At 28.6% G+C, this 21841-nt stretch overlaps 1 pseudogene; it reads right to left on the reverse strand.

The window, feature by feature from the left end:
• LOC139842093 (TMV resistance protein N-like) overlaps window positions 1-21841 on the reverse strand; it is a 283902-nt pseudogene that overhangs the window by 82059 nt on the left and 180002 nt on the right.

Consider the following 21841-nt stretch of genomic DNA (forward strand, 5'->3'; position numbering starts at 1 on the left):
TACCATAGATTATACAGTAAATTATATAATATATAAAACTAGATAAGGTTTTTCTATTCAGACTACAGAGAAAGGAAAGTATTTTTTAGTAAGGTTTGGCCTCTTGTGAAGAAATTGTATCAACATGTGACCTTTAATGAGGAAATTAGTTTAAACATATGACCTTTTGTGAGAAAATTAGGCCCCAAACACTACGCCACCTTATGTTCAGGCAGCTTGAGAATAGAAAAAATATGTTTACTCAGATGTATGTGCTTACATTTCTTTTGTGATGACCCGGAAATTTCCGACCAAATTTAAACTTAATCTTTATATGATTTCGACACGATAAGCAAAGTCTGTAATGTTGAGTCTCAAAAATTTTGAACTGTTGTTATACAATCAAATACCCTTTGACTATTATCGACGATTCACGAATTATTGTTTGTAAATAAATAAATAAATAAATAAATATATATATATATATATATATATATATATATATATATATATATATATATATATAAATACAATGATACATAGATATTATTTTGAACTAATAAAATACACTCCAATCAATTGAAATTATTAATGAGAAAATAAAATACAGAATAAATAAGTTACTATTAAAATGTATATATATTTATATTCTGAACATAAATAATATTATATGTATTGTAAATTATAAATATAAAATATTTAAAATAAGTTATTATATGAATATATATATATATATATAATATTAAATTAAATCCATATATATGATTTCTATAAATAATTATTATAACATTGTAAGGTATAAATACTAAATATTTAATAAATGGTATCATATAATAAATGAAATAATTATTAAATAAACGTATTTAATAAATTTTAACATTAATATAATAAATGTGATCACAAATTAAAAATATAATTGTTGCACTAACATTATTAATATTACTTTCATTATTAGTATTATATTGGTATTACTAATACAACTATATATATATAACGTAGATATGAAATTGATACATGTAATTTGTTATAATATTATTATTAATATTATTATTATTATCATTGTTAATATCATTATTATTATTATTTTTATTATTAAGTATTATTATCAATACTAATATTATTATTAATATTGTTAGTATAATCAGTATTACTAAAATCTGTAAACTATTATAATTATTGTCATTATTATAATACAATTTATTATTATTATCATTAGTATTATTAATATCTTTAGTAACAATATTGTTAATAATTAACATTATACTCATTGTTAACATTATAATTATTATTGTTATTTTTATTATTAATATTATTGAAAATGTTATTATTATTAATATTAATAAATTTGTATTTATTGTTAATGTTAATTATATATAAATCATAATAAATAACAAAGATTAGTAGAATCAATATCAGATTTATTTAAATTATCTACTGAATTAAATAATAAATATAGAAACAAATTCTTACGCCATCTCATATGATTATATTAATTTTTTTTGGTTTCTTCCTTTTGTTTCGAATAATCTGTCGAGCTTTATGGCTGGATAACAACAAATTTTTTTTATTGCATCAATTATTCGTTAACTCCCTCATAATTGTTTATAACACTACTATTAATCAGTGTATCTAAAAATCAAACAGAAATTGATTTAACTTAAACCCTTCGCCTCTGTTTTTCCCTTTTTTCGCCAAAATTCGAAAACGAATTATTTGTCAAAATATAGAATTGCAGAGTTGTTAGGATTCATCTATTAAAACTATCTGCAAATTTCCAAACTTTAATTCGCAAAATCAAGATTGAATTTCAAGGTCAAAGTTTTAAAATTAAAAAGTCAACTGTTTGTTCTTCGTGAAAATTCGAACTCAACTCAGTGATTCAGGTTCAATTGATGATACAGAAACTTTATAGAGGTAATGTGAAACACAATTGGTGTTGTAAACTTTGTCCAAAACGTAATCGAAATCAAAATTCAATAATTTTTTTTTTAAAATAACAGCGACAGCCTAGCTGCTGTTCTTTTTTTTTTTTCGCTTTCAAAATTAGTTCAGGATAGATACAGGTCGATTATAAATTTTCTGAAAATCTTAAAAGCCTTTTAGTTAACTAATTGTATATTGATTTGATCCTTTGGTCGTTGGTTTTGTGAAAGATGAAGAAAGAAACAGAAAACAGATAGAGATAGGATTTACATAGTTATTTTAGGAGTATTATAGTAGAAAAATGAGTTTAGCAGAATGGTTAGAGGGTATTGATGAGGAATGAGAGGTCTCGGGTTCGAATCCGGTTGGGTACATTTCGTTTTTTTAAAGCTTTTCCTAAGGTAGTTTCCTTTTCTAAATATACTTATTATTATTATTATTATTATTATTATTATTATTATTATTATTATTATTATTATTATTATTATTATTATTATTATTATTATTATCATTATCATTATTGTTGTTGTTATTGTTATCATTATTGTCATTGTTATTGTTGTTGTAATAATTATTTTCATTAATTTGATTTTATTTATGTAGTATTATAATTATTAGTATTATTATTAATTAACACATATTATTATTAGTATGATTATTACAACCAAATGTTATTATTATTGTTACTAGTATTATTATTATTAGTTATTATTATTACTACTAGTATTATTAAGGATTATCATTATTTTTATTATCACCATTATTTTATTAACATTATTAATATTATCATTATTATCAACATTTTTAGAAGTATCGATATCATTAATCAAACTAAGAGCATTAACATTATCGTTATTTCTAAAATAAGTATTATAATCAAAATTAGGATTATTATTATTATTTTTATTGTTATTATTATAATAAAAGTAATATAAATTATTATCATTTTCGTAAATAATAGTCTTAATATCTTTTTATAAATAATAGAAGTGTTAACATTGACATAAGTAATATAATTATCACGAGTATTATTATGTAAATACTAAAATCATTATTATGACTATCACTCTTATCATTTTTAGTATTATTACAAGTAAATATTTTTATATAAAGATACACTGCAATAATATTAATATTACATATCACTATATTTTTATTATTAAAATGATATTAACTAAACATATATATATATATATATATATATATATATATATATATATATATATATATATATATATATATATATATATATATATATATAAAATGTACCAATCTATACATAAATATATATAGATATCTTATATAGACCCTAATATAGATTTTTATTATTAACATATTAAAGAATGCTAAATAATAGTTATATAAGATATATAAATTAAACATATTAAACTATCTATATCTATATAACATATAATATAACAAGTATATTATTAATAATAATATATAAACTTGCTCGATTGCGATACAAGTATTAATAAATATACAATTGATATAGGTTCGTGAATCCGAGGCCAACCCTGCATTGTTCAATGTCGTCATATGTATTTTTACTACAAAATACATTATTGTGAGTTTCATTTGCCTTTTTACCCTTTATATTTTTGGGCTGAGAATATGATGTGTGCGAGGTGTACTAGGAAATAGTATTATTTTTACAACGAAATACTATTAAATACGATACAATTTTACACAAGATATTTATTTATTTATAGAATAGATATACCTAAACCTTGTTACAACACTTATAGGCAGTGTACCTAATTGTACAGTAGTGTAGTTTTTAGTATGTCTGGTTCGTTCCACAGGGAAAATTAAACAAGCTTAACGCTATATTAGTTTTAACTTATAAAAATACAAAAATATATATAAGTAGTATTATTATTATAAAAGGGGGTTTTTATCGTTTAATGACCGGTTTGTCGATTTTTAAAACTTTAGTCGCAGTTAAAACCTAATATAAAATATTAAAAATAAATATAACTTAATTTAAAGCGTAAAGTAAATAACGATAATGAAATTGCGATAAATAAAAGTGTGATAAAATAAAATTGCGATAATTAAAGAGTATGATAATTAAAAGTGCAATTAAATACAATGACAATAAATAAAAGTGCGATAATTAAAAGTGCAATTAAATATGAAATAAAAGAATTATGCTTATTTAAACTTCCGTAATCATGATGTTTGACGTGTTGATTTTAGTTTATTCCCATGGGTTAATTGTCCTTTGTCCTGGATTATTCAATATGTCCATACGGATTTGTCCATAATAGTCCATCAGTCATAAATATAAAGTGCGAAAGTCTTCGTCAAATTATTCTTATTCCCGAAGTCAAATATTCCAACTAATTGGGGATTCGAATTGTAACAAGGTCTTAATACTTTGTTTAATGAATACACCAGGTTATCGACTGCGTGTAAACCAAGGTTTTACTACTTTGTTAACAATTACACCAATTACCCTTGAATGTAATCCACCCCGGTTTCAACAAGTCTATTAACTATTAATCCAGTTCCGTGTCCGGTAAAATGAACAATTATTGGTATTTATAGATATCTCGCCCACCGTACCCAGTTAAGCGTATGTGGTTATATATAAATACATCAAATTATAAGACTATATATTAAATTAACGAGGTATCATTTAATTAATATAAAGACCATTAATAGCCCATAGTCTAATTTCCACAAGTGTCGTTCTTTTATCCAAACCCCAATTATGGTACAAAGCCCGATTACCCAATTTTAATATTTTTAGTCAAACATAAAGATTACTTCGGCATTAAATAAGCATAATAATAACTTAGCTACGAGACATTAATATAAAAATAACATTAACCATAACTTACAGTGATTAAAAATAGCGTAGCGTTACACGGACATAATTTCGACTTACACCCTTACAACATTTGCTAACATACCCTTATTATTAGAATTAAAATTAAAATTATAATATAAATATATATATATATATATATATATATATATATATATATATATATATATATATATATATATATATATATATATATATATATATATATATATATTTACGTATGAATGAGAAGAGAAAAAAAGATGATCGAATTCAGCAAAATGCGTTGCCTTTTATAGGCCCCATCTGGATACTGTTGCCTCCGCGAGTGCGGATTTGTTTGCCTTTGAATCTCCGCGAGTGCGGAGCACTGGATTCCAGCTCACACACTTTGGATCCTAGCTTGCCGACTGATTTAAAATATAAATATAATATATATATAATTTTAAGAATTATTTATATATTATATTATATTTATGTGCATAGTTGACTTATAATTTTAGTTCCGTTGCGTCGCTCGTTGAAAGTTGACTCAGGTCCCGGTTCCAGATTTTCGAATGTCCTTGCGTACAATTTAATATCTTGTATTTTGCGTTTCACGTCTTGTACTCTTGTAATTTCGAGACGTTTCCCATCAATAATTGGAACCACTTTGATTGTATTTTGTACTTTTGAGCTTTTTGGTCGTTTGCATCTTTAATTCGTCGAATCTTTCTTTTGTCTTCACCTTTTATTATTTAAACGAATATTACTTGTAAATAGGACAATTGCAACTAAAAGCTTGTCTTTCTTGAGAGATAATGCTATGAAATATATGTTCGTTTTTAGCATTATCAAATATTCCCACACTTGAGCGTTGCTTGTCCTCAAGCAATATAGTCTTGAAATAAAAATACTAGAATCACTTCTTTATTCTTCACACTTTGTACATCAGTGATTTCTATACGGCGGTATGAACAATGGTAGTAGCGATGTGGTTTACAGTCCCACATGACTATAAAAATTTAGATCCTTTAAGGAAATTGGATCTTTATGAAAACATTTGATCTTTTGAAAATTAAATCTAGCTTTTACCCTAGATAAGTTTTTCGGAATAACCCTTCACCGGTGTTTGCAAATTGTTTTTGTAGGTTTGGTGGGTTTCAGATTTGAAAACTTTAGCTCAAAACTTGAGGTTTTGTGTCACCCACTTGCTAACCTTTTATTGGGAAAGCAACACGTCCAGTATACTTGCTCCGTATATTACCTTTCGATAAACTACCGTCCGATTGTAAAGGAAAGCGTTGAACAAGCAACTGTTAAGGCAATGTCCCCTGACATGCTTTTATTTATGGTCTATAACGTGTCAGATGCAATTACTATCCTTTGTAGGAGAAATAGTAAAGCTCACCCTTATAATTTTCCGGTCTGGCACAAGGTCCTGTCTTTGACCATAACCACCGTTCTTACGGTTGACACCAGATTTGGTTCAGGTGACCTAATGAATTCCAGGTGAATTCCTAGGATTTTACGTTCAATGGTAATGAACGCATTGAAAATGGATTTTCAGAAAACAAATCGGTTTGTAATTTTTATCAAAATATTTTCTCGTTCAAGCTCGAGTTTAGATATCATTGAATTCCATGAGTTTGTAATTCTCAATCTTTAAGATCAATCTCTAGGATTGAGTAATATCAGGCTTAAAAGCTGATTTTTGATATTTTAAGGAGATTATCCTTTCTGGGGATCTGATTCATTAGTCTTATCAAGCTAATTTGCACGGCGTCCTCCCCATTTTACAAGACAGATCCTCTCATGGGTAGCATAAGTCTGACCACTTGGCGACCTTGTTTGATGCTGAGGTCCGTGGATTTCCTGCTGATTTTAGTGATGACTTTCTAAATTTTTCGTCAACCTACAGCTGGTCTAGACGACAACTTCATGACCTAAATCAAGAAACGCGTGTCTTTTTTAGAAGACTTTACTTCCTTTTAATGATGGAATTGATTCATCGTGTAGCTTCATCTTTCTTTCAAATATATTACAGTAAATTGGGTGAAACTGATTAGATTAGTCTAAAGCAAAAGCATCTTCAGTTATTTGTACAAAAATATGTTATATAAGTTCAAAATAACTTGGTAAATTTTCCCACACTTGGCTTTTATTTTTTTCTTTCTTTGCCTTTTTATTGTCCTCTATTCCATTTTAAATGAATTCGAACATTTTGGTTTGTTTCTCAATTTATGTCCTTTCTGAGGTAACAATAATTTCGGTGTTAACACCTAGTTTTATCGTTCATAAATATGTATAAACATGATTTAGACTTCATTTAATTGAAAATTTTGAAAATTTTTACTAGAATTGGGTAGTCAGTATATAAGACTAGGGCTGTTCTTTATTATCAGAGAGCACTAGATTCTAATACAACTACTGCGTTACTAGTATTTTTAATGGTAACCAAGTGTTTTTAAGTTAAAAATTTTTAAATTCCGAAAGAATTTAACCCCTTCCCACACTTAAGATCTTGCAATGCCCTCATTTGCAAGAAATCAGTAACAATTTAAATTATTGAGGGTGATTAGCGTAGAAAAATGATTAAATTTTACCAAAGTTTCCAAACATATTGGCGTTTGTTTGTTGAATGATAAATGGTGCACATCATTTGTTCATTCCTGCAGTTGTTATTTTACATATATTTTGCTTCTTGTCGTCAAAATTAGTTGCTTTTGCTGAACTTAATGCCAGTCTTTGAAAATGCGCTGTTTAACCCTGTTTTGTACACGAGATAAACTACAAACATATATATAAATATTTCTGAAGTTGGGTATATCACCCCACATTCAAGAATTATTAAAAATCTAATAAGAAAAGTTAGAAAATTATAAAAACTATTAAAGTATCAAAAGAAATATTAAAAGTATAAAATTACAAGTTACCAAATAAATAAAAATAAAAGTAAAAGAAAATCAAGGCTGATAAGGATGGTGCCAGTAGGGATCCCATTCATAGTCGTATGTACTGTAGAATGCTTGAGCTGGGTCATATGTAGGGTACGGTGGTCGGGTCTGTATAGTCCATGGAGGAAATACGGGCATTGGAGTCACAATGTAAGTTGCATTTATGTGTGCACGATGACTCATGATCTGGTTTTGATGATACTGCCAATCTTGAAATACTCGTTGTCTAGCCATTTCATACTCATGATGAGCCATAAAAAGTTGCATTTCTGTCATCTCATTCCCCCCTCCCACGTTACCTTGCTGCTGATATCTTTCGACCTGTGGGTGCGAGCCATCATATGGTGCTGCAGCGTTATGTTTTTTCTTTAAAACCTTAGCACCATGATATACTTTCAAACCAATTGTATCACGGGGTTCCGGTGCTGCAATTATTAATCCCCCCCGATTTCTATCGACACCAAGATACTCAGCAATTAGGGTAACAAATATACCACCTCCTATTATACCATTAGGCCGTATACTCTTAACTATAGCTGATAAATAATAACCCACACAATAAGGTATACTCACAGTGCTCTGTGGGTCTCGAATACACATGAGATAAAATAAATCATTCTCATTTACTTTCTCTTTGTTCTTACCTCGCTGTGTAATCGAATTTGCTAATAACCTATAGATTACTCTTAGCTCAGCTCTATCAATATCAGTATAAGAGTTATTCCCCCCACGAAATCGGGTATGCCTAGTCATTCTACTCTATACACCATTCATATCAAAATTCTCATCAATTCTCCTACCATTAAGTATCAACCCTTGACAATCAGTAGATGCCAACTCTTCAGGCGTATATATACACAAAGCCTGAGCCATGTCTAGTAGAGACATATCGCGCATCACACCTCCTAATAAAAATCTAATAAAACTACGATCGGTTAAGGTAGAAACCCGATCATTTATTTCAATACTACACAATAACTCCACACACCATTCTCTATATACATGCCTACGTATATTAAACAAACGTCCCCAATCAGTAAAAGTAGAATTACCATACCTTTGTGTAAGTAATTCTCTGATTGAACCGGCCAATCCAACTGTTTCTAATGGTTCCCAATATATGACTCTAGGTACTTCAACAACATTAGACTAAAGGGTGTGCAAGTTCCTCTGGTATTTTGGATAATCTATCCAATGTCGATCAACCCTTAAATTAAGATGTAAATCTGCCAATTCTATATTTGAATATGGAATGTATTGATGCGGTAGATCTTGTCTATATAGGTTATTAATCTCCTGTTCTGCTGCATTCTCAGGAGGAGCATTGTGAGCCTTAGATGCGGATGAAGATTCACCCCTTTCAGTCTACAAAACACATTAAACACAATTTTTGTGCATCCAAATATGCATTAGTGTTAGCAAAATCATAAATCAAAACAATTACAATGACATGTTTAATCTATATTAAACTTTATACACATTTTCATAATATTAACAATTCTACACTTTTACAAATGAACATATATGAGAATGTATACAATGTTCTTTAGCTTTTATCTCAAATAACATGTCAAAATAATCATTACTAGCAATTAAACAAGTTCCAATTGGCATTCATATCAATTAAATTGAGTTCATGCATTTTTGACTCAAAAAGTCCACTTTAATTCTTGAAAATCATGTTTAGGATCAAAGTTTTGATCATTTAGCGACCTAAACATGTTACACTTACTCAATTTAGAATAAACTAACAACAAAATTCGGCCATAACCCGTTTATATCAAAAAGCCCCAATTTTGCTCAAGAACACAAACACTAGATTACTCAAAATTTGAAGTTTAAGGCTTCTAATCATGTTAAATAGCATCAATCTTGGTTATACAAGCACAATATACAATCAATTTAAATATAATTACACTAGAAATCATCAAAATCAAATTATGAATATTTTTGTTCAAGAACACTAATAATCCGAATTAAAGGGTGTTTAGATGTAGAAATTACCAATTTTCTTGAGTAACTTCTTGATAGCATCCTTCTCAACATGATTTTAGCAAAAAATTTGATGTTTATCGGTGAAAAATCGCGATTTTGGGAGTGGTTTTTGTGGGTTTTTCGCAGAAAAAAAATATATGGGTGTGTGGAAACTGGTCTGTTCGACCAGTTTATTTGGTCTGGGATTCCAGACCTCCACGAGTGCGGTAGTGGGTACCCATAAAGTACCGCGAGTGCTGAATTTTCTTTTCTTCTTTTCTTTTTTTTTAGATTTTTTTTAGACATTATAAAAACCTTAAACTTAATAAAACATATAATTAATTAGAAATTTAAATTTTGTTTCTTTTTAGGATGAGGGCGTTTCGGATCGTTGTCCTAGTCCATCCCTCGACAAAATTTTAAAATTTTGTCATTTTAAAGCGTTGTTTTAAAAGCAAAGATTTTTGGGTTTTTAAATGTTTTTGGCATACTTTAATTCAATAAGGCTAAAAATTGTAGAGACCCGTCCTAATCCATCCGGACAAAGTCCATATCGATTATAAATGATTTACAACAGTTGATTACATCGCGAGGTACTTGACCTCTATATGATACATTTACAAACATTGCATTCGTTTTTAAAAAAGACAATCTTTCATTACATCAAAAGTTGACGGCATGCATACCATTTCATAATACATCTAACTATAATTGACTTAATAATAATCTTGATGAACTCAACGACTCAAATGCAACGTCTTTTAAAATATGCCATGAATGACTCCAAGTAATGTCTCTAATATGAGCTAATGCACAGCGGAAGATTTCTTTCATACCTGAGAATAAACATGCTTTAAAGTGTCAACCAAAAGGTTGGTGAGTTCATTAGTTTAACATAAATAATCATTTCGTAATTTTAATAGACCACAAGATTTTATAATTCCATTTATCATAAACATACGTCCCATGCATAGAGACAAAGATATCATTCATATGGATTGAACATCTGGTAACCGACATTCACAATATGCATATAAGAATATCCCCATCATTCCGGGATCCTCCTTCGGACATGATATAAATTTCGAAGTACTAAAGCATCCGGTACTTTGGATGAGGCTTGTTGGGCCAGATAGATCTATCTTTAGGATTCGCGTCAATTAGGGTGTCTGTTCCCTAATTCTTAGATTACCAGACTTAATAAAAAGGGGCATATTCGATTTCGATAATTCAACCATAGAATGTAATTTCACGTACTTGTGTCTATTTTGTAAATCATTTATAAAACTTGCTCATGTATTCTCAGCCCAAAAATATAAAGGGTAAAAAAAGCAAATGAAACTCACCATACTGTATTTTGTAGTAAAAATACATACGACGATATTTAACAACTGAGCAATGCAGGGTTGGCCTCGGATTCACGAACCTATATCATTTATATATATTAAAACATATAATAGAAATCTCATAATTTCATTTATTTATATATTATTTATATATATTTTGTAGTTATATAAGATTTATACTAGATTCCATTTAAAAACATATACTTTATTTTTATATTTTAAATTATATGTTATATATATTTATTTTGTATATGTATTTAAAGTGATTAATATAGTTATACTAATATCTATATATATATATATATATATTTAGTATTATATTGTAAATACCTAATTTGTTGCATATAAGTTTTTATATAAGAAATTTTAATATGTTATATATATAGTTATATGAAATATTAATACAATTGTAGTATATGTAATAACTATGTTTTATGTACACAATATTTATTTGTTTAAAAATGATAGTTTTGATATTAATGATTTATTAATAATAATAGTAATAATAATAATAATCATAATAATACTAACTTTATATAAAAAAAATTATAATATTAATAATAGTAATGAAATTGTTAATAATGATACTTTTATTTAATAATGATACTAACATTTACAAAAGTGATACTAATACTAATATTAAATGATAATAAAACTAGTTTGTGTTATTTTTATAGTAATAATAATAATGATATTCCCAATCATAATAATACCTATACCAATGTTAATATTACTAATAATAACACTAGTAATACTTAATGATGTTGCGTATAAACAAAAGTGATAATAATGTAGATCATATTATTAATGTTAACCTAATAATACTTACAACTAATAACTAATAAATATAATAATAACAATAACAATAATAATAGCAATAATAAAAACAATAACAATAAAACAATAACAATAATAATAATATTAATAATAATAATAATAATAATAATAATAATAATAATAATAATAATAATAATAATAATAATAATAATTATAATAATAATTATAATGATGATGGAAATGAAAGTAAAAGTATATACCCTTTTGAAAAATGTTTTTCTAAAAAGAATTGCCTCAAACGAGACTTGAACCCAAGATCTCCTGAATACCCGCTAACACCCTTTACCATGGCTCCATCTGTTATCTTTCTGATTTAACTGATACCCGAATCCTTTTAATCCTTTATTCGGCCCGACATAAACCAAAGATCTCGGCTCAACTACTATTACGGCCCAACATCAAAAAACCCATGTAGTTAAACCAATCGAAGCGCAAAAGGATAACGATTTTAGTTCTGTAAAAATACTAAAGGTTTGTATTGTGAAGTGCAAGTGGGATATAAGAAAAAAGAAAAAAAAATAATAGCTGGAGTAATCTTTTTGTGGGGTTCGACTTTAGAAGGAAACACAAACATATCATCCATCATGATCATCATCGCGATATCACCATTCATCATATCATCGTGATTATCATGTATCATATTCATCATTCAAATTCGCATCATTATAATCTTAAACTATCATCATGAACCGTCAACATCATATATATCGCCGTTCAACATCATGTATTCTTGTCGAGCAGTGGTCATACAGTAGCTATAAACGAAAGAAAATAGTAGCAGGAAGTCAAAAAGTTGTAGGGTGGTTTACGGTTGGAGATGGTTTAGCATGGTGGTTTGTTATTTAACAAAAGAAAAGAAATAATTTTTCACTATTCATCGTCTTCACAAATGGGTTTCCATGTTTTCATTATTCATGGTGATCACTTGTTTGAATTATCATCTTGCTAATATATCTTCCTTATTTTCGGATATAACAGGTAATATACAGTAGCGTTGCTGGCTAAACTGCTGTTCACAGCCGAGACAGAAAAAGATAACAAAAATAACAGAAGTTGATCGAGCAAAACAAACGTGAACGAAGTGGTGGTTAAATAAGTGATGTTTGTCGAGCATGAAACATAGAGTAGAAGGAATCGATTTGCAGAAAGCAATGATAATTATTATTTAGTAGAGTTGAAGTTGACAATTGATGGTGTCCTTTGAAGGTGATCAAAGTGGTAATCTAGTCATGGTGATGGTGATCCGTTTGTATAGAGGGAGGAGAAGAGAAAATATATGTGAGTTTAAGTTAGTGTTAGTGTATATGAATGCAGTACATTTAAATCATGTAGGGGCTAGATAAGAACAAACGAGACACAGTAATAAACAATATATTATAATGCACAATCAATCCATATGATTCCTTTGATTCAATCACGGGCAAACAGACAATTGAAAAGAAAAAAATATGATCGTGATGTATAACAATTTAGAAAAGAAACAAAAACGTAAAAAGTTGATGTTGAGGTTAATGAATTTTGTATCCTTCTAAATATCTTAATTTAGTATTAATAATTAATAAGTATATTAATAATAATCCTAATAATAATAATAATTATATTAATAATAATCATAACTAATAATAATAATAATAATAAACAAAATGATGATAATAATATTATTAATGATAATAATAACAAATTGTATTATTTTCTAATAAATTTAATATCATTATATATTTACAAGTAATATTCGTGTATATATATATATATATATATATATATATATATATATATATATATATATATATATATATATATATATATGTATGTATGTGTCTATATACAAATAGTTGTTCATGAATCGTCATAATGGTCGAAAGGTAATTGAAACAGTTCAAAATTTTTGAGACTCAACCTAACAGACTTTGTTTATCGTGTCGAATTCATATAAAGATTAAGTTTAAATTTGATCGGAAATTTCCGGGTCACTACAGTACCTACCCGTTAAAGAAATTTCGTCCCAAAATTTGATCGAGGTTGTCATGGCTAACTATAAAAATGTTTTCATGATGGATATGAGTCGATGAATAGAGTTTTATCATCATTGAGTAATATAGATAAAACTATTTGATTTTGTGAGGAGTACGAGTGAAGCTATCACAAAAGAGTGAAATGAGTAAATATAGAATCGTTTTAACTGATTATGTAGTTATGATTGATTTTCGGAATTCATGGGATTTAAAGGAAATCTTTGTAATAAGATTTAGTTCTTCGGCGATTAAAGAAATCAGGATCTTCTTTGATTAAATGCGATAATCTGTCTCGATTTCTCTGTCTGATATTTTACTATAAATTCAACCTCTCCATTTCCTTATAACTCACCCCTTCTACTCTTTCTCCTTTAACTCATACTTTAAAGCATTCATTAATATGCTCCATCCCGTTCTGATTCTTGATATCCTCTTAACTTTCATATCTATCATTCTACTCTTTCATCTACCACCAGAAAAATCTGTTTACTCCTACTATTACCTTGGGGTGATACTATTCTTAACTATACCATGTCTTTATATTGCCATTCGTATTAATATTCACGGTTTGTAATCTCCGTGTTGTTATTGGGCTTTATATTTTTTTTTTATATTTCGGTGTTCCTGCTTCTGTCTCATATAATCATCGTCATCCGCAGTTAATGTTCTCTCTTATTTGCTGCGATTTATACCCCCTTTCTATTTCGGAGTTTCAAGCTTTTGTTTTCTTTTCGCAAGTATTGGTCCAGAATTTGTAGGTATGAAATTCCGAATGAACTTAATGTTCTAAGCAAGAAAAAAAAAACATAATAGCACGATTTGATTTGTCAAATTACCAGAATCACTGAGAATAGAACTATCAAGAATATATATATTCTTGATATGTTCAGAAGTTAAATTGAATGAAAGAGTTATGTAACATGGCACGTGATGACGATATGTTCTGTGAATCATCACGTTCCATTAGAAACTCAGCATGACTTACTGTAATATAATCACGTTGATCAAGTGTCATTATATTATACTAACTCATGCATCAGTTCCCAACACTACGTCAAAAACATTCATATTTTAAGCTCGAAAGTTTACAGAATATAGAAACTAACAATTTCTATATGATGTAACACTGATAGCACGAAAAGATTAATGATTTCAGATAAGAATAATTATAAAAATATCTTCAGAAATATGGAGAATATTTATAATGAAAGATACGATGATATCTTGGAATTTCTAATATCGAAGGATGATGAAGAAGATTTATCCGTAAGGGTTTAGATTCGGAAGCAAGGTATTCGCTAAAGATTTCATCATAAACAGAATCATTTAGATTCTTTGGAGTCAAACTTATTCTTTGTGATTTGTCCACGGCTTCCTTCATAGTTTCGCATAATCCGCTTTTCGGTACTGGATTTTCTATTGAATGTTTCCAATATAATGATACACAGGAAGCACGAAGAGGTATATAATTTCGGACAAGAATATTTATGAAAATATCCTCAGAAATATCGAAGATATTGATGATGATATTTTGGAATTTCTAAGTTCGATGGTTGATAGAGAAAGATTTTCTGTAAAATTTTAACATGACTTCGGAGCAAGATATTCTCTAAAGATTTCAACGGATCCAGAATTATCTAGATTCTTTGAATATAGGGTATGGTCCTTGTATTTGTCCTTGGTCTCCTTCATGGTTAACTCTATCCGTTTTCCAGTTCCAACATTTCTGAGCCTTTCCAACATATTATTCTTTATCATCAAACTTCTGACGACTAAGGTCATTTACGGTTGTCTACAGTTTCTGCTGCTTCATTCTGCTTTTTCAACATTCAGAGTATCAATTCGTAAACTGGGTGCCTTTTCAGAATTTCGGAATTGAAGATCGTAATTCTAGGAGATAATTGTTATATGTATACATATAACTATTGATGTAGAAATGCTACGAGATTCGAAATACTGATTGCTGATTCCCGGTAATTGGTATGGCAATTATTGTTACAGGGTATAAATGAATACAAGATGGGGTTTCAATGAATATAATGATTTTTTGAAAATTCCAAATTCATTGAAGTTGCTGGTAATTTTACTGCTAGTGTGGAGAAATATTAACCGTTCTCCGGTAACGATGACGACAAGCAAACTTATATATCACGGTTATAATAATGCTGATTCGAATAGAAGTTGAAGTTGATTTGTTAAAGCTGTAATAAAATTGGCTAATTTGAAAAAGAGTTGCAATGTTATTTTCGATAATAACAATGCCAAAGGTGCTAACACAGACACGTGTTAAACGTTTACTCAAGTTCCGAATGTTTTCAGGTGCGTAACTATATGCATCGATCTTTTCTTCAGTAGATGAAGTGCGGTTGGTTCATCCTCTCGATTGAGGTGTTTTCAAGAATCATGAAAGGTTTGAAGGCAGATTGTAATCGTAAAGATACAATGAGATTTAAGATGAAATCAAGTGGCAAACTTGAAGAATCGTTTAGTTTCATATGTTATAAACAATATTTTAATTCATTTTAATTGTCCAATGTTAGTGGTCCTCTATTGATAATCCACAATTAGCAATTCAATAATTCATATATAATTTAATATATAATATTCGAATTAATTAATACGTATTGTGACCCGTGTACATGTCTCAGACTCGATCACAACTCAAAGTATATATATTATTTGAGAATCAACCTCAACCCTGTATAGAGAACTCGATCATTACTGCATATAGAGTGTCTATGGTGATTCCAAATAATATATATAGATGTGTCGATATGATATGTCAAAACCTTGTATACATGTCCCGATATTTAAAGTGCGTAAAATAAATACAGAAATTAAATGACAATAAATAAAATTGCGAGAATGTAAATTGTGATAATTAAATTGCGATTAATAAAATGTAATCAGTTAGCTAGGAACAATTAGCTAGGAACAGTTAGCGTGGATTCTTAACACAATTTCTCATAGTTAATTAGTCTGTTTCTAATAAATTTTATTTTGTCATATGTTTTCTTCATTATGCCACTTGTTGGATTCTGATAAATCAAAATCGAAATATGAAATTGGATGAATATGGTTATTCTGTGGTGAACGGATACGTATATCGGTAGTTGTAAATAGAATAGTAAATGACCGTTGAATCAGATTCGAAGAATGTACAGTATAACTTAGTAATGTGAAATCTAAATATTCCTCGGGTATTACCTACCCGTTAAAATATTTTCACCATTAACAGTTTGTACGAAAGAATTTTTTTAATTACAATCTTTATGAAAGCATATATACATATATATTTTCTTCAGATGTAATCATGGATTTAATGAGTCAATGTGATATTAAACTCATCAGATTTACGGCTAGAACTGGAGTACATAATTTCTAAAACATTAGAGATTACATGATCGCCATGTCGAACGAAAATAAATGATGTAGAACGATACGTAGAACGATGATTATACTTGAGGTACAGATTGAGATGTTGAGGTGTGAGATGCGGATGTTGATATTGGTGGTGGTGATGGTACTGTTGACATTGGTGGTGGTACTGGTGCTGCTGCTGGTGTTTGTAACCTTCACACCATATTTTCTAAAGCCACTACCCGAGCACGAAGCTTATTGACTTCTTCTATTATACCGGGCTGATTGTCGGTTCGGACGAGCGGATGAATGAGGTTTAGAATTTTTAGATAGAATATAATCATGGCGAGATATTCGGGAAATGAGGGTGAAAATGGTGTTTCTGACTGGTTCGCCGGTAAGTGCTTCAGGTTCATTGCCAAGAGATAAATTCGGTTAGTGAATGGGATCCTCTTCTGTGTGTTTCCATTGATTAAGTCGACTACGAACCCATCAGATGAATTGGGGATGGATGATTGGTTGATTAATTCTGGTGACGTTGCTTCCGGAGTTTAGATGACTATCCATTCGGAATAACTGTCGGGATAACTATCGGAATAGTTGTCGGAATCCGTGGGACTCGAACTAGTTGAGGGATTCATCTCGTACGATCAGATGAAGGATTTTTGATAAGGAATATTATAGGATGTAGATTAGTACCCTGCAATACATAATTTACATATGCATATATAATACTAAAATCCCATAAGTTACGGAGAAATCTACAAAAGCTGTCAGGCAAAGATAACAATAACAGATACGCTAAGATATGAATTAGCGGGTACGCTAAGATATGAATTTTGTCTATAAACTATTCATGCAGTCAATGCAATAAGATGTGTCTAGACTAAGAATAATGAGCAGGTAATTTCCTAAGGATGATAAGCAGATGATTTTCGACAAAAATGATAAGCAAAACTTTTGACATGCAGACACGGTCGAAGTCCAGACTCACTAATGCATGCTAACGACTATCAGTTAGACACACTAATGCAAGACCCGGTTCGCTAAGACCACCGCTCTGATACCAACTGTAGAGACCCATCCTAATCCATCCAGACAAAGTCCATATCGATTATAAACGATTCACAACAGTTGATTACATCGCGAGGTACTTGACCTCTATATGATACATTTCAAACATTGCATTCGTTTTTGAAAAGACAATCTTTCATTACATCGAAAGTTGACGGCATGCATACCATTTCATAATACATCTAACTATAATTGACTTAATAATAATCTTGATGAACTCAACGACTCAAATGCAACGTCTTTTGAAATATGCCATGAATGACTCCAAGTAATATCTCTAATATGAGCTAATGCACAGCGGAAGATTTCTTTCATACCTGAGAATAAACATGCTTTAACCAAAAGGTTGGTGAGTTCATTAGTTTAACATAAATAATCATTTTGTAATTTTTATAGACCATAAGATTTCATAATTCCATTTCTCATAAACATACGTCCCATGCATAGAGACAAAAATATCATTCATATGGATTGAACACCTGGTAACCGACATTCACAATATGCATATAAAAATATCCCCATCATTCCGAGATCCTCCTTCGGACATGATATAAATTTCGAAGTACTAAAGCATCCGGTACTTTGGATGGGGCTTGTTGGGCCCGATAGATCTATCTTTAGGATTCGCGTCAATTAGGGTGTCTGTTCCCTAATTCTTAGATTACCAGACTTAATAAAAAGGGGCATATTCGATTTCGATAATTCAACCATAGAATGTAATTTCACGTACTTGTGTCTATTTTGTAAATCATTTATAAAACTTGCGCATGTATTCTCTGCCCAAAAATATAAAGGGAAAAAAAAGCAAATGAAACTCACCATACTGTATTTTGTAGTAAAAATACATACGACGATATTTAACAACTGAACAATGCAGGGTTGGCCTCGGATTCACGAACCTATATCATTTATATATATTAAAACATATAATAGAAATCTCATAATTTCATTTATTTATATATATTTTTTAGTTATATAAGATTTATACTAGATTCCATTTAAAAACATATACTTTATTTTTATATTTTAAATTATATGTTATATATATTTATTTTGTATATGTATTTAAAGTGATTAATATAGTTAATATGTTATATATATAGTTATATGAAATATTAATATAATTGTAGTATATGTAATAACTATGTTTTATGTACACAATATTTATTTGTTTAAAAATGATAGTTTTGATATTAATGATTTATTAATAATAATAGTAATAATAATAATAATCATAATAATACTAACTTTATATAAAAAAATTATAATATTAATAATAGTAATGAAATTATTAATAATGATACTTTTATTTAATAATGATACTAACATTTACAAAAGTGATACTAATACTAATATTAAATGATAATAAAACTAGTTTGTGTTATTTTTATAGTAATAATAATAATGATATTCCCAATCATAATAATACCTATACCAATGTTAATATTACTAATAATAACACTAGTAATACTTAATGATGTTGCGTATAAACAAAAGTGATAATAATGTAGAATCATATTATTAATGTTAACCTAATAATACTTACAACTAATAACTAATAAATATAATAATAACAATAATAATAACAATAATAAAAACAATAACAATAAAACAATAACAAAAATAATAATAATAATAATAATAATAATAATAATAATAATAATAATAATAATAATAATAATAATAATAATAATAATAATAATAATAATAATAATAATGATGATGATGATGGTGGAAATGAAAGTAAAAGTATATACCCTTTCGAAAAATGTTTTTCTAAAAAGAATTGCATCAAACGAGACTCGAACCCAAGACCTCCTGAATACCCATTAACACCCTTTACCATGGCTCCATCTGTTATCTTTCTGATTTAACTGATACCCGAATCCTTTTAATCCTTTATTCGGCCCGACATAAACCAAAGATCTCGGCCCAACTACTATTACGGCCCAACATCAAAAAACCCATGTAGTTAAACCAATCGAAGCCCAAAAGGATAACGATTTTAGTTCTGTAAAAATATTAAAGGTTTGTATTGTGAAGTGCAAGTGGGATATAAGAAAAAAGAAAAAGAAAAAAATAATAGCTGGAGTAATCTTTTTGTGGGGTTCGACTTTAGAAGGAAACACAAACATATCATCCATCATGATCATCATTGCGATATCACCATTCATCATATCATCGTGATTATCATGTATCATATTCATCATTCAAATTCGCATCATTATAATCTTAAACTATCATCATGAACCGTCATCATCATATATATCGCCGTTCAACATCATGTATTCTTGTCGAGCAGTGGTCATACAGTAGCTATAAACGAAAGAAAATAGTAGCAGGAAGTCGAAAAGTTGTAGGGTGGTTTACGGTTGGAGATGGTTTAGCATGGTGGTTTGTTATTTAACGAAAGAAAAGAAATAAATTTTCACTATTCATCGTCTTCACAAATGGGTTTCAATGTTTTCATTATTCATGGTGATCACTTGTTTGAATTATCATCTTGCTAATATATCTTCCTTATTTTCGGATATAACAGGTAATATACAGCAGCGTTGCTGGCTAAACTGCTGTTCACAGCCGAGACAGAAAAAGATAACAAAAATAACAGAAGTTGATCGAGCAAAACAAACGTGAACGAAGTGGTGGTTAAATAAGTGATGTTTGTCGAGCATGAAACATAGAGTAGAAGGAATCGATTTGCAGAAAGCAATGATAATTATTATTTAGTTTAGTTGAAGTTGACAATTTATGGTGTCCTTTGAAGGTGATCAAAGTGGTAATCTAGTCATGGTGATGGTGATCCGTTTGTATAGAGGGAGGAGAAGAGAAAATAAAATATATGTGAGTTTAAGTTAGTGTTAGTGTATATGAATGCAGTACATTTAAATCATGTAGGGGCTAGATAAGAACAAAAGAGAGACAGTAATAAACAATATATTATAATGCACAATCAATCCATATGATTTCTTTGATTCAATCACGGGCAAACAAACAATTGAAAAGAAAAAAATATGATCGTGATGTATAACAATTTAGAAAAGAAACAAAAACGTAAAAAGTTGATGTTGAGGTTAACGAATTTTGTATCCTTCTAAATATCTTAATTTAGTATTAATAATTAATAAGTATATTAATAATAATCCTAATAATAATAATAATTATATTAATAATAATCATAACTAATAATAATAATAATAAACAAAATGATGATAATAATATTATTAATGATAATAATAACAAATTGTATTATTTTCTAATAAATTTAATATCATTATATATTTACAAGTAATATTCGTGTATATATATATATATATATATATATATATATATATATATATATATATATATATATATATGTATGTGTCTATATACAAATAGTTGTTCGTGAATCGTCATAATGGTCGAAAGGTAATTGAAACAGTTCAAAATTTTTGAGACTCAACCTAACAGACTTTTCTTATCGTGTCGAATTCATATAAAGATTAAGTTTAAATTTGATCAGAAATTTTCGGGTCACTACAAAAATAATGATAATAAAAGTTCTCGTTCCTCCCTTGGGTAGAGCAATTTCGGTTCAACGAC

This window comes from Rutidosis leptorrhynchoides, chromosome 4, assembly GCF_046630445.1.
Source record: "Rutidosis leptorrhynchoides isolate AG116_Rl617_1_P2 chromosome 4, CSIRO_AGI_Rlap_v1, whole genome shotgun sequence".
Taxonomy (NCBI): Eukaryota; Viridiplantae; Streptophyta; class Magnoliopsida; order Asterales; family Asteraceae; genus Rutidosis; species Rutidosis leptorrhynchoides.